The sequence below is a fragment of the Rhipicephalus sanguineus genome, chromosome 3 (assembly GCF_013339695.2).
Source record: "Rhipicephalus sanguineus isolate Rsan-2018 chromosome 3, BIME_Rsan_1.4, whole genome shotgun sequence".
NCBI classification, from domain to species: domain Eukaryota; kingdom Metazoa; phylum Arthropoda; class Arachnida; order Ixodida; family Ixodidae; genus Rhipicephalus; species Rhipicephalus sanguineus.
The window spans coordinates 2,145,257-2,157,800 of record NC_051178.1 but is presented as its reverse complement, the minus strand read 5'-3'; the positions used below and the strand labels follow the sequence as shown (position 1 = coordinate 2,157,800).

Genomic DNA, 12,544 nt, shown 5'->3' with positions numbered 1-12,544 from the left:
ACCACTTGGGGACCTCGAAGGGTGCGTGCGCGTTTTGGCCGCTCCGGCCGGCGGCGATCCTTTGTTCTTTGTTCTTCGCCGTCGGTTACGTCATTTTGTCGGGGCTCCGGACTCAGCGGGCGCGCGCTACCCTCCGTGGTCTCGAAGTCCCGAGGCAGCGCCTCGCGATCGTGCACCGTATGTTCCTTTTAAGTGTTGCTATGTCTGTTCTGTTTTCTTCTGCTCTGGGGTGCGAGATGGCGGGAGCGCTGGCCGAAGGGTAGGTCGGCTCTCCAAACCTGGTTCTTTCTTTGTTTGTTCGTTTTGTGGGTGTGCCATTCGCGGCCACATTTGGTAACAGTTGTATTAGCTGATTGGTGTCCTGTGTAACTATCTTACGTGCGATTGGTTGTGACGAATTATTGTTCTCTTGTATTAAAATCCCCCGTAATAATTCACTAATTTGGAGAGAGTCGCCTAGGGTCTCCCTCGCTGCGCGCGACGGCTCGCCGTCCCTTCGCGGTGACAGGCCGAGTTCTTGCGCGCAGCAGTTCGAACGGTACACGGGCGCGGGACGAATGAGGACGCGGCAGCCTGCATGAAGCTCCCAGTGCTCGAACCCGCGGTGGTGCTTGACGACGACACTACAAGTGCTTTGACGAAAAATTTAACAGCGGTTTTGAAGATCTAGGAGAATACTGCCAACACACGTGGTTCTTCCGGAACGTTAAGAAAATGTCTAGAAATTGTATTGGATTATTCTGAGGCACCTCTTTAGTAAAGCTTAGTCCTCCTCCATTTAATTCAAATTTTTTACTCACGGAAGTTACCACCTTTTCAAAGTCCACACCACTACAAAAAATCAAGTAATCGTCCACATAACGAAAAACCTTAATAACAGAATTACCTAAGGCGCCTTCCAAAAGATTGTCAATCTGGCTAAGGTATAAATCACTAAGAACCGGAGCAACTTTAGAACCAATACATATCCCTGCTTTCTGCACATAAACGCCTTCCTTCCAACCTACCAGCGTCGACTTTAAATACATGTAAAGGATTTCTAGAAATGCACCGGAAGAAACACCACATTTTTCGGTGAAAACCGTCTGGTGCTCTTGTTCGTTAATACATTCATTAACACATTTTAACAAGTCATTAGGCGGCAAAGAATAATACAGGTCTTCAATATCCATGCTAAAGGCCTTACAACAGCCGGGGTTCTTCTCTGAGAGGAACTGAACTAGCGCCTGAGAATTATGCATATGAAAACGGCCTGAAAAACTCAAAGAGGTTAAGCAGTTCCTCAAATAACTAGATACAGCGACTTGCCAGGTGCCTTGCTCTGAAACGATTGCTCGAAACGGAATCTCGTTCTTATGTGTTTTGGCTGAAAAAAACAATTCTAAATTAAGTGATTTGGCCTTCTTGACATTACAAGCTATTCTCTCAAGATAATGTCTTAATAAAAGGTCGACAGCACGTTGCCTAACTACGGATGGCTTAAGTTTTACCGTCCTAAAATTCTTTTCTATGGCTGTTAATGCATTTTTCTGAGAACAAACTGTCCGGCATAATTACAAAATATCCTTCCTTATCTGAAACTACTGGCCTGAGTTTCTTCTCGACACAGTAATTAACCAAAGGCCAGATAGGATCAGAACACTTGAGATGCGTATTAGAACCCTTGATGCTAGCAACGCAGTCTGAAATGCAGTGGGAACGCTCTTCTTCAGGAACAAGTCTAGTGATTGTACGCGGCAAACTTAAAACGTCTATTGGTTTCAGGTTCGGCTTAAAACAGTATTTAGGACCTAAGGCTAGGGTTTTGCAGTGACTATCATCTAAGGCAGCTCCTCCAAGGACTAGCGAGTTATTTTGCGGTAAAACAGTAGAAATAACCTTCCTCACATGGTTGAAGTTCTCGAAGTTTTGCCCTCCATATGAATTCCGCATGCTGGTTAGCTACCCTCATCCAGTCGGCGTACATCTGCTTCTGGCGGCGATCGTCACGCGAAGTCGAGCAACGGACCTTGAGGCATTCCTGGTAAAATCTCACTTGACGCCATGATTCCGCGGTCAATATGGCACATATCCTCCTGGCATGTCCGGTAGATGGTTGCAGAAAGCCGCACAAAAGTTGAACTTCAACTTAAACTGTTTGCCGGAGTTAAGTTCAACTTTTGTGCGGCTTTCTGCAACCATATACCGGACATGCCAGGAGGATATGTGCCATATTGACCGCGGAATCATGGCGTCAAGAGAGATTTTACCAGGAATGCCTCAAGGTCCGTTGCTCGACTTCGCGTGACGATCGCCGCCAGAAGCAGATGTACGACGACTGGATGAGGGTAGCTAACCAGCATGCGGAATTCATATGGAGGGTAAAACTTCGAGAACTTCAACCATGTAAGAGGAAGATTACTTCTACTGTTTTACCGCAAAATACCTTCCTAGTCCTTGGAGGAGCTGCCTTAGATGATAGTCACTGCAAAACCCTAGCCTTAGGTCCTAAATACTGTTTTAAGCCGAACCTGAAACCAATGGACGTTTTAAGTTTGCAGCGTACAATCACTAGACTTGTTCCTGAAGAAGAGCGTTCCCACGGCATTTCAGACTGCGTTGCTAGCATCAAGGGTTCCAATATGCAACACAAGTGTTCTGATCCTATCCGGCCTTTGGTTAATTACTGTGTCGAGAAGAAACTCAGGCTAGTAGTTTCAGATAAGGAAGGGTATTTTGTAATTATGCCGGCGAGTTTGTTCTCAGGAAAAGCATTAACAGCCATAGAAAAGAATTTTATGACGGTAAAACTTAAGCCATCCGTAGTTAGGCAACGTGCTGTCGACCTTTTATTAAGACATAATCTTGAGAGAATAGCTTGTAATGTCAAGAAGGCCAAATCACTTACTTTAGAATTGTTTTTTTCAGCCAAAACACATAAGAACGAGATTCCGTTTCTAGCAATCGTTTCAGAGCAAGGCACCTGGCAAGTCGCTGTATCTAGTTATTTGCAGAACTGCTTAACCTCTTTGAGTTTTTCAGACCCTTTCATATGCGTAATTCTCAGGCGCTAGTTCAGCTCCTCTCAGAGAACCCCGCATGTTGTAAGACCTTTAGTATGGATATTGAAGACCTGTATTATTCTTTGCCGCATGATGACTTGTTAAAATGTGTTAATGAATGTATTAACGAACAAGAGCACCAGACGGTTTTCACCGAAAAATGTGGTGTTTCTACCGGTGCATTTCTAGAAATCCTTTCTATGTATTTAAAGTCGACGCTGGTAGGTTGGAAGGAAGGCGTTTATGTGCAGAAATCAGGGATATGTATTGGTTCTAAAGTTGCTCCGGTTCTTAGTGATTTATACCTTAGCAAGATTGACAATCTTTTGGAAGGCGCCTTAGGCAATTCGGTTATTAAGGTGTTTCGTTATGTGGACGATTACTTGATTTTTTGTAGTGATGAGGACTTTGAAAAGGTGGTAACTTCCGTGAGCAAAAAATTTGAATTAAATAGAGGAGTACTAAGCTTTGCTAAAGAGGTGCCTCAGAATAACGCAATACAATTTCTAGACATTTTCTTAACGTTCCAGAAGAACCACGTGTGTTGGCAGTATTCTCCTAGTTCTTCCAAGCCCCTGGGAAATTTTTCGTCGAAGCACTCGAAAGTTGTACAAAACGGCATCGCCATGTCTTGCCTTAAGTCAGCCCTCACCAAGTTGTGTGAGCACAAAATGAGTGATAGCTTTAACGCACAGGTTACACGTCTTTTAGATGTAGGGTATCCTCGTGATGCAGTGGCCACGGTCGCTGAACGTTTAAAGAAGTCTATTGTGTTAAGTCCAAGCATGGTTGCAGAAAGCGATAGGAAGAAACGTGTCGTAGGTATACCGTACATTCATCGCGTATCTCACAGGCTAAAGAAAGTAGGCACTAAATACGGCGTTAATGTTGTTTTGACGGCTGCCAATAGCTAGGTAAGATTTGTGCCACTGTGCAGAGGAAGAATGAGCGAGTAAAAGACAAGAAGCGCACCGATATTTGTTTCGTAAAACACACCAACAAATTCACTGATTGCCGTACGAATGTGGTGTATAATATTCCTTTCAGCTGCGGCCGCTTCTACATAGGACAGAGGGGCCGATGCATCAAACAGATTGTTGAAACATAAGAGATCGCTTACAGGAGGCTCACCTTCTAATCTATCTTTACATTGTCGAGATTGTAAGTGCACGCCAAAATTTGATGAATGCGCAGTGTTGTACCGGCATAGAAATGAAGAAACGCGCCTGATCATTGAAGCATGACATATCGAGAATAGTGGTAGTGCATGAGTGAGCCAACCGTCGATTAACTTGCATAAAGACGAAATCAAATGCCTTAACAGTTATCTTCCACGTAGACAACCGCGCGTGCCGGATTGATAGGTTCGCCTGTTGCATGGGCATGCGCAGATAAGTTTTCGTGCCTTCTTTCTTTTCAGCAGTTGTGCGTCTCTTCAGTTGTTAGTCGGCGTTTGTGGTGTCCTGACTTCTTTCTTGTGTCCGTGTTTGCACGCCCTGTCTTTTTAGAATGAGAAGGGAGAGTTAGCGCGCGGTGCGGCGGGGAAGGGGTTGCCCGGAGAGGGGCGACGTGCTCGCTCTACAATTGGTCTCTTGGCCCGCCACCAGTCCGCGATCTCATCTTTGACCGGATTAGCGTGATCCGACATAACCTTCACTAATGTTGTCTAATCCCACTTCATAGTTATCTATCAGTATAGATTGGTAACGACTATCGTTAAATTGGCTTGTCCAAACTCAATTAGGCCGTGATATACTGCCTTAACTAGGCTTAATCCGGCGGCTTCATTGGCGGCTTAATCCGCGGGCTTAATTGGTATCAATGAGTATCAATTCGAATTGATTTGTATCGATTACTACTGATTGTTTTGGCTATGCTTATTTAGCATCAGCATGAGCATGATTAACTTGTCTTGACCAAGCTTATCTAAGCTTATCGGCAATGTAGCCGAAGCATCTCTTCACTCCGCGCGGCATAACGCAAAGCTTAACATCCTCTTTGTAAAAGCAGCTTCACGCGATAATTATGCGATGCAGCTATAGCGAGACAAGCAAGGATTTCTTTAACAGCCAACTCACTACCAGCGATAAATAATGCACGGCCAGATGCTGGACAAGTCAACAACTAACCTCGCATATCTTGGTGCTGTCGGTCGGAGGCCAGCGGTCGCGTTTCACTTGTGTTTCCCAATTTTTTCTTCGCTCGCTGTTACGACGGAAGCGAAGCATCCGGTGGCCTTTTGCGTGTGAACATATACACAGTGGCACACAGCAGCCTGTCATAACGGTCAAAGAACGGATCTCAGTACGCCAAGAACAACGTGTTTACAGTACCAATCCCGCGCTAGACTCTGCGTGCCGCCCGACACGTTTGAACCAATATGACCGCCAGGCGGCGCGGAGTCTTTCAAAAGGTGTCCCCACCCTGGAAGCGGAGGCGGGCGCACATCGAGGCACCCTACGAGGCAGGCTAGCAGTGCACCCCGAAGCGGGCGAGAGGGTAAGCAACACGAAAGCAAACCCATGACGCAACCCATGAGTGGGAAAGACGCCAGGCTCCCCTTTGGGAGAATGGGAATTGCTTTCAGCGGGCAAGAGCAACTCAAGGCCCAGCAAGATAATCCGTTTTGTCGCGAGTTGAGCGACGGTCTCTGGGAGACAGAGCGCCGAGACGCTGCTCGTAGTGCGGCGGGCGCAGGAGGACGGGAACCAGCGTGTGTCGATGGGTCCCCCGCGGATACACACTTGCGGGACCATAATGGGCTCCTGCTGAAATACATAGCCACCGATGAGAATCCGTGGACCCGATAAAGTTGGTTATGCCCAAAAGTCTGTGAGGCGCACTGTTGCAATTCTTTCACGACGAGCCCATTGGCGATCGCTTGAGTGGCTCCAAAGTTTTTGCAAAACTGAGCAAGACTGTGATCTGGCTTGGCATGAAGCATGACATTTTCCGCTATTGCCGTTCCTGCCATGTCTTTCAAGCGGTGAAATCAAGGGGTGGCAAGCCGCCCGGCCTGATCAAACCGATTCTGATTGAGCGTCCGTGGAAAGTAGCCACCTGCGATCTAATGGGGCCGTTCCCAGGGATTAAGCAGGGGTTCATACACCTGATGGTAGTCGTGGATCACTTTTTTAAGTGGGTGGAGTTGTTTCCGCTTCCGGAAGGCTGCCGGAAGTATTTTCCCGGTTTGGCTTTCCGGAAAGACTGATTACGGACAACGCGTCGTATTTCACCGCTCGGACGTTTGGTGATACGTGCCGTTCCCAAGGAATTGATCACTGCACCACTTCGCCCTACCATCCCCAGTCCAAGCTGAAGGAGCGAACCAATCGTACGCTCAAACCGATGTTGGCGGCCTTTGCCGAAAGTGAAAAGGACTGGGCAGACCATTTGAGTGAGCTCGCGTTCGCAGTCCGAACCTCCCAGAATCGCTCTGCTGGTTTCTCTCCTGCTTTCGTCAAATCTCGCAGGGGAGTTCGCAAATCCGGTGACCAGTGTCATGCAATGCTAGCTCGGAGACGAGGAAGCACCGGCAAAATGTGCTGCTTACGCGTCGACACTTCAGGATAGCCTTTGTCGAGCTCTCAGTAGAGCAAGGCAGAGTTTGGCATCCGCCAGGGCTGCGCAGAAGGCCCAGTGTGACCGGAAACATCGTCATCTTTCATTTAATGTAGGTGATCTTGTCCTGAAGCGTAACCACGCTGTTATCGACGCGAGCAAGGAGTTCTCAGCCTCGCTCTCTCCTAAGTGACTGGGTCCGTACCAAGTGGAGAAAGCTTAGACACCGCTCGCGTACTAGCTGAAAGGGACAACTCAGCCATGCCCACATCGCAGACCTGAAAGCCTTTGCGTCGAGGTCTGATGAGCTCGCGCCAGCGCCCAATGGCACTGTGCGCAAGCAACGGGGCACACCCGGAACGGCGGACCGCATTTGGACCACACGCCAGTATAACCTGAGGAAGCGGTCACCTTAGTGGTTTCGTGCCGGATGGCGGACTTATTTCCGCAACCGAAGGCCCTCATCTTACTGACTAGGCTCAGTTGGCTAACTTATTTACAGCCGATGCCCGCAGAGAAGTCGGCCTCCACCCAGATTGCTGGTATTTTTGTTTGTTTGGAGTGCTCATGTTTACCTTGATGTGTTTCTGGTTTTACCGCACATTTTTAGCGCATAATTTTACTTTATTTACTTTTTCGCCGTGTTTCTTTTCTTTTGCCTGAAGAAGGGGTCGTGAATATTAGTGCTTATGCGGGAGGAGAGGTACGGAGGACGCCGCGAGCCTTCCATCACGTGGCGCGTTGGGAGAGGCCCGTCTTCGGAGGTGTGCGTGTGTGTCTGTGTACGTGCGTGGTGCATCTGTGCGTGCCCTGCAAGAGTGCGGCATGTTGACGACACCATCGGAAACCACCTTCGCACTATAGCCGTGGACGCTGGGGTTGTTCAGGGACCCGCTGCTCTTGGCCGTTGCCGAAAAGCCTTGCCGCCGTTTGCCTCACGGCTGCTGCGCGACGCTAGCTGACACGGCAGTTGTGCCCGGCTCTCTGCCGAAGCCAGGACGCCTTGCAGCCAATTTGGTTTGGCGTCTCGATTACGGCAGGGGGACCTGCTGTCCCAGCGATGTCTTTCATCATCCAGCCGGGAATTCGTGACCTCCAATTCACCACCGAAGCGGCGTTTCGTCCGACTCGCGGGTCTGTCGTCGACAAGAGCGACGAGCCGAAGGTGAGCCCGTGCGGACCTCGAACAGGCCTCTTGCTTCGCATACTGGCCAACAGCATTACGCGCCGCCTCCCCTCCGCGCCGTGGACGCTCTCCCGCGTGAGCATCACGAACAATTGCCTTATTTCTTTTACCCCCTTCTGTAGCACCATCTTGTAGTATAGTGTATTTAAAGTGTAATGTTTTTATCGTTTTCTCAGTTTTTTTTTTAATTTTGTGGTTTGTTAGCAGCAGGGCTGGAATGAGGTTAGCTGTTGCTCATTGCATAACGTCTTTGCATGCATGGGCGACAACCGGCTGCCTTTGCAGACCGGTATAGGGTAAATTAAGGAGAAGAGGATGTGGGGATCCGAGGCGAGCCCGAAGCCTATGCGCGGGCATATCGCCGTGCTGCTAATCCCTTTCTTCTCCCGTTCTCCCGCGACGGCAAGTAGCGCCATCTTTCGCAACGCGCCGATTCTCGTGGTGGCGCTGCGCGTAGTCTCAGAGCCGCGAGATTCGGCACGACTGAGACACTTTTGCATCAAGACGAACGCTCTCTCTCCTCGGACGCCGCTGGGTAAGCACGTGTTTCCCTTTGGTCCGGCATCCCCTTTGGGAATCACCGGACTGTACCCTGTCTGGGTGCCTCGGCATCCACGGCGGGATAACAAGCCGGCCCGGAATTCAGGGGCCTTGTGCGATACCTTCAGGGCAAGACCACCGTTGTTCCAAAAGTACTCAAGCGAGCACTGGCGTTGTTTTTCTTGAGCAGCGGAGTTCACCTAAAGAACTTCTCGCCACCTCGAGCCAACTACCTGCTCGTTATAACTTCAGCATTGAGTCCAGAGGTTCTGGAAGCCTTACATGACGACCTCATGACTGGGCACCTTGGATTTTCTCGCACACTAGCGAGGAAACAATAAATGGACTACCGGCCTCACCTCCGTGCCGACATCACCCATTACGTAAAAACTTGCAGAGATTGTCAGCGAGGAAAAACACCGCCGACTAGGCCAGCCGGACTTCTGCAGCCCATCGAGCCACCTCGCCGGCCGATCCAGCAAATTGGGATGGACTTACTGGTACCGTACCCGATGTCGACTTCCGGAAACAAACGGATTGTTATAGCTACCCACTACCTCCCCCACAACGCCTAGATAAGGGCCCCGCCCAAAGGCAGTTGCTCCGAGGTAGCGTGGTCATTCGTTGAGAACATCGTCGTGCGTCGTGGCGTCCCGGAGGTCCTCACTACCGACAGAGGTACGGCCTTACTGCTGACCTAACTCAGGCGATCGTGAGATACAGCCAAATAAGCAGCTGCCGGACCACAGCCTACTAGCCACTCATCAATGGCGTCACCGAACGTCTAAATAAGACCATCGCCGACATGCCGGTTATGTCCGCCGACGTCGACCATAAGATGTGGGATGCTATCCTTCCGTACGTGACCTTCGCATACAACACGGCCATGCAAGAAACGACGCAGGTGACGCCATACAAGACGGTCTACGGAAGGAGCCCGGCGACGACGCTCGACGCCATGCTACCCAACGTCACCGACGAAGAAAACCTCGGCGTCACCGTCTACCTTAGGCGCGCTGAAGAAGCCCGACAACTCGTCCGTCTGCGCATCCAGAGGCAGCAGAACCGACAGCCGCCGTTACAACCTTCGACGACGTCACGTAGAATACCAGCCTAGCGACCGTGCCTCTGTCTGGACACCGATACGCCGACCTGGGCTCAGTGAAAGACTTCTGCGGCGATTCTTCGGGCCGTACAAGTTGCTTCGAAGTCTCTACGTTCTAGACTACAAGGTAATGCCGAACGGCATCACGAACTCTCAGTGGCGCAGCTCACGTCCTCAAGTCGTTCTTGTCGTGCGCCTCAGTCGTTCTTGATGACTCTCCCTCGTTTTTCGAGAAGCTTGATGAGTCTCCCTCGTTTTTCCTTGCTTTATTATTGTTCTTTCGTATTGCATACATGTTTTCAATCACATATTCTATTTCAAGCATCGGGCCCGCGATGCTTTTTCAGACGGGGTATCGCCACGCGTGTTTTATTTTGAGGTATTCGGGTTTCACCCGCCAAGACTGTTAGCAATGCTCGTCGCTGACCACACAGCAGTGTTAGAGAAGCTTCACTATTGTTTGATTACATTCTGCTAAGACTTCGCACAGGACTCGAATAGCCTAGTTTATTTGAGAGCTTACGCAGCCACCAGCGATAACGCTGGAATCTTCGATAGCACATGTATAAATGCCGACGCGCTTTAGTGCTTGGCGGATGATAGACGGCCGACGCTAAGTTCACTGCTATCCGTGTACAGTGTGTATTGCTTGTAGTTTAAATTTTCTTTCCCGGACACATGTTCACCCAAATAAAGAGTTACGTCTTTGATAGCCCTACTGCCGCCTTCTTCGCCGTCACTACCACGCGACAATATATTGGTCAAGCGGGCAGTAAAGTCAACGTTCGGGCCTCTGAGCATGAGGTAAGCTCGCTAAAGCTCAGGGCGTGCATCTTCTTATGCACTGGGGTGTGTGGCTGTCTGCCTTTGTTTTCTGAATTTCAGATGCTGAGGCGCAGATGAGAAACTGTTGCACGCGAGCTTTTGGAGGCGTTTCACATGGAAGAGAACGGCGCATATTGGGTCAGCTAGACGTCAGTGTGTTTGCGGGAGAGTGTGTTTGAGCTGCTTTGCCCTAATCTGTGGCAGACCTTTGTGGGGATTTACTTTTTTGTGTGCGCGCAGGTCAGTTTGTGATGTAATGAGTATTAATTTTTCTCAGTTTTATATAACAAACCAATTGGTAGACAGTGCCCGTTCCGTGTTGCTGTCGCGTTGGCCCTGTCTTTTTTGCGCTGTGCTTTTATTTTAAGACTACAAGTACATCAGGCAGAGCTGAACATTTTGAAGGCTCAAGGAACCATCGTAAATTCACCAATCATCACGTGCAGTGACGAGTCCTTGCAGAGCGTGCTCACTCCACGGCTAACCAGATGGGCTGGGACAGCTTCCCTTTCATTACAAACAAAAGAAGTCTAAGCCAACGGCGTAATCTTGAGTCACTTCATATCCAGACAACAGCATGCACATTTAATCTCAACGACAGAAATCTTAATCCGATATACGCCAGCACCTTACTTCGTCTGGTCAACTGCATATAACCTCATTGCCTTCGTTTTTCGCCTTAATTGCGAACCAGGCTCCAGTTTGGGAGCCGAAACGCCAATACAAATTTAACAGCGAAGCTAATAACGCAGCTGTATATTTGCGGCCTATCAGGTATGTGCAACAGAAATTGGGCAAATCCCACTACTCACCACTGGTCCACTCAAAATGAAGACAACAGCGCAACAAAGGGGTATGTGCCACATAAACTGAGTAAATCCTACTACTCAACACTGCCTCACTAAAAAGGAATAAAACAGTGTTAGCTGAAAACAGTTAGGCTAACAGGCTAACAATATAAAACGGGAAAGGGAACGACGGCTGCGAGAAGACCCGAAGCGATAGAAGGCCTACGCCACGAATGACCTGCCCATAGATCTATGAGATTGCGAGCGCTTGGTTTCAGCTCGACTTTGTGCCTCTAGAGTTTGGACAGCGTGTCTGTGACTATGGCAGGTGCCAACGCTTGGTCTGAGCAGGACATTATGACTGTGGAGTTTGGACATTCCTGTTCTGTCTGTGATTGTGTGGTTTAACTCGAACCTCTCTGCACTGAGACTCAATATAGAATCAGCCTAACATCACCTACCTAAAGTCTGGCAACGACCTTGAAGCACCCTAGAAACAACCCTCATCACCTGGCTAACGCCTAGCAACAAGCTAGAAGCAGCCAGAATAGTCTTCAGAGCCGTCCCGTTTCGCGGTTTCAAAGCTTGCGCAGCTTAGTGCAAGCTTCGCCAATTTTTTCACCTTGGTCGGCTCTCATCAATATTTTCACTGTTGTAGAGTTGTGTTCTCTTTGGGATGTTTGCGCTGAAGTTAAAGAAAAGCGCGAAGTACACTTTGTTCGGTGCAGCGGCCGCGTTTGCTAGAGGTGTGAGCGGCTAGGTTTTCTTCGTATGGCATTCCAATTTGTTGCTATCGCATTCATTGCTTCACCCATGCAGTCAAACTGTGACTTTTATTGCGAAAGCAACTATATGGGTACTCTTGGCGTGTTTTTGCCGTTGCCGTCATGGCCCCTATATGCACATGTACGTATATATACATAAAAGCCATAAATAAAAATAGTTCTGCACAACAATTTACCGAAGCCCTCGACCTGAATACGAACCAGCGGTCCCTCGTTCCACCACGTGCTACGTCAGACAATTCAACCGCGCAGTATGCTTCCTGTAGCATGCTAACGGCGAGCTATTTACATACACCAGTTACCGCTGTTGGTGCCCAGATCTCGAAGGTGCCTCACAGTGTTCAATATCATCGCCCAGATGTCACGAAGGGAGCGCTTTGAAGGCTGTCGCTCTGCTAGTAGCTCCGTTGGGTTCGCTGCTCTTGTGTTCGGAGCAGCAGCAGCGTTTGAGAGTTGAATCAAACGCAGGTGGCGTTGGGTGAGACGGACGGGACGCCACACATGGCGAAATTAACATTTGGCGAGGCATGGGCCATGCTGCGTCGTTGCCCGCGCTAGGCTTGCGTCGTGTCGCTGGCGACCCGCGCTACATTAAATTTTTGGGTCTTGGGACAACGCGAGCGCAAGGGCCCAAGAATGTAAACTCGAGTTGCTGCGCAACCAGCAGGAAAGAAGGAGGGAGACAGGAAAGATCGCAAACTAGTCAGCAAAGA

At 49.3% G+C, this 12,544-nt stretch overlaps 1 protein-coding gene across 2 annotated transcripts in view; it reads left to right on the top strand.

Annotated features, from left to right (window-relative positions):
- Window positions 1-12,544, top strand: part of LOC119386408 (ATP-binding cassette subfamily C member 4) — a 1,176,877-nt gene that overhangs the window by 984,884 nt on the left and 179,449 nt on the right. The gene's annotated exons all lie outside the window — the stretch shown is intronic.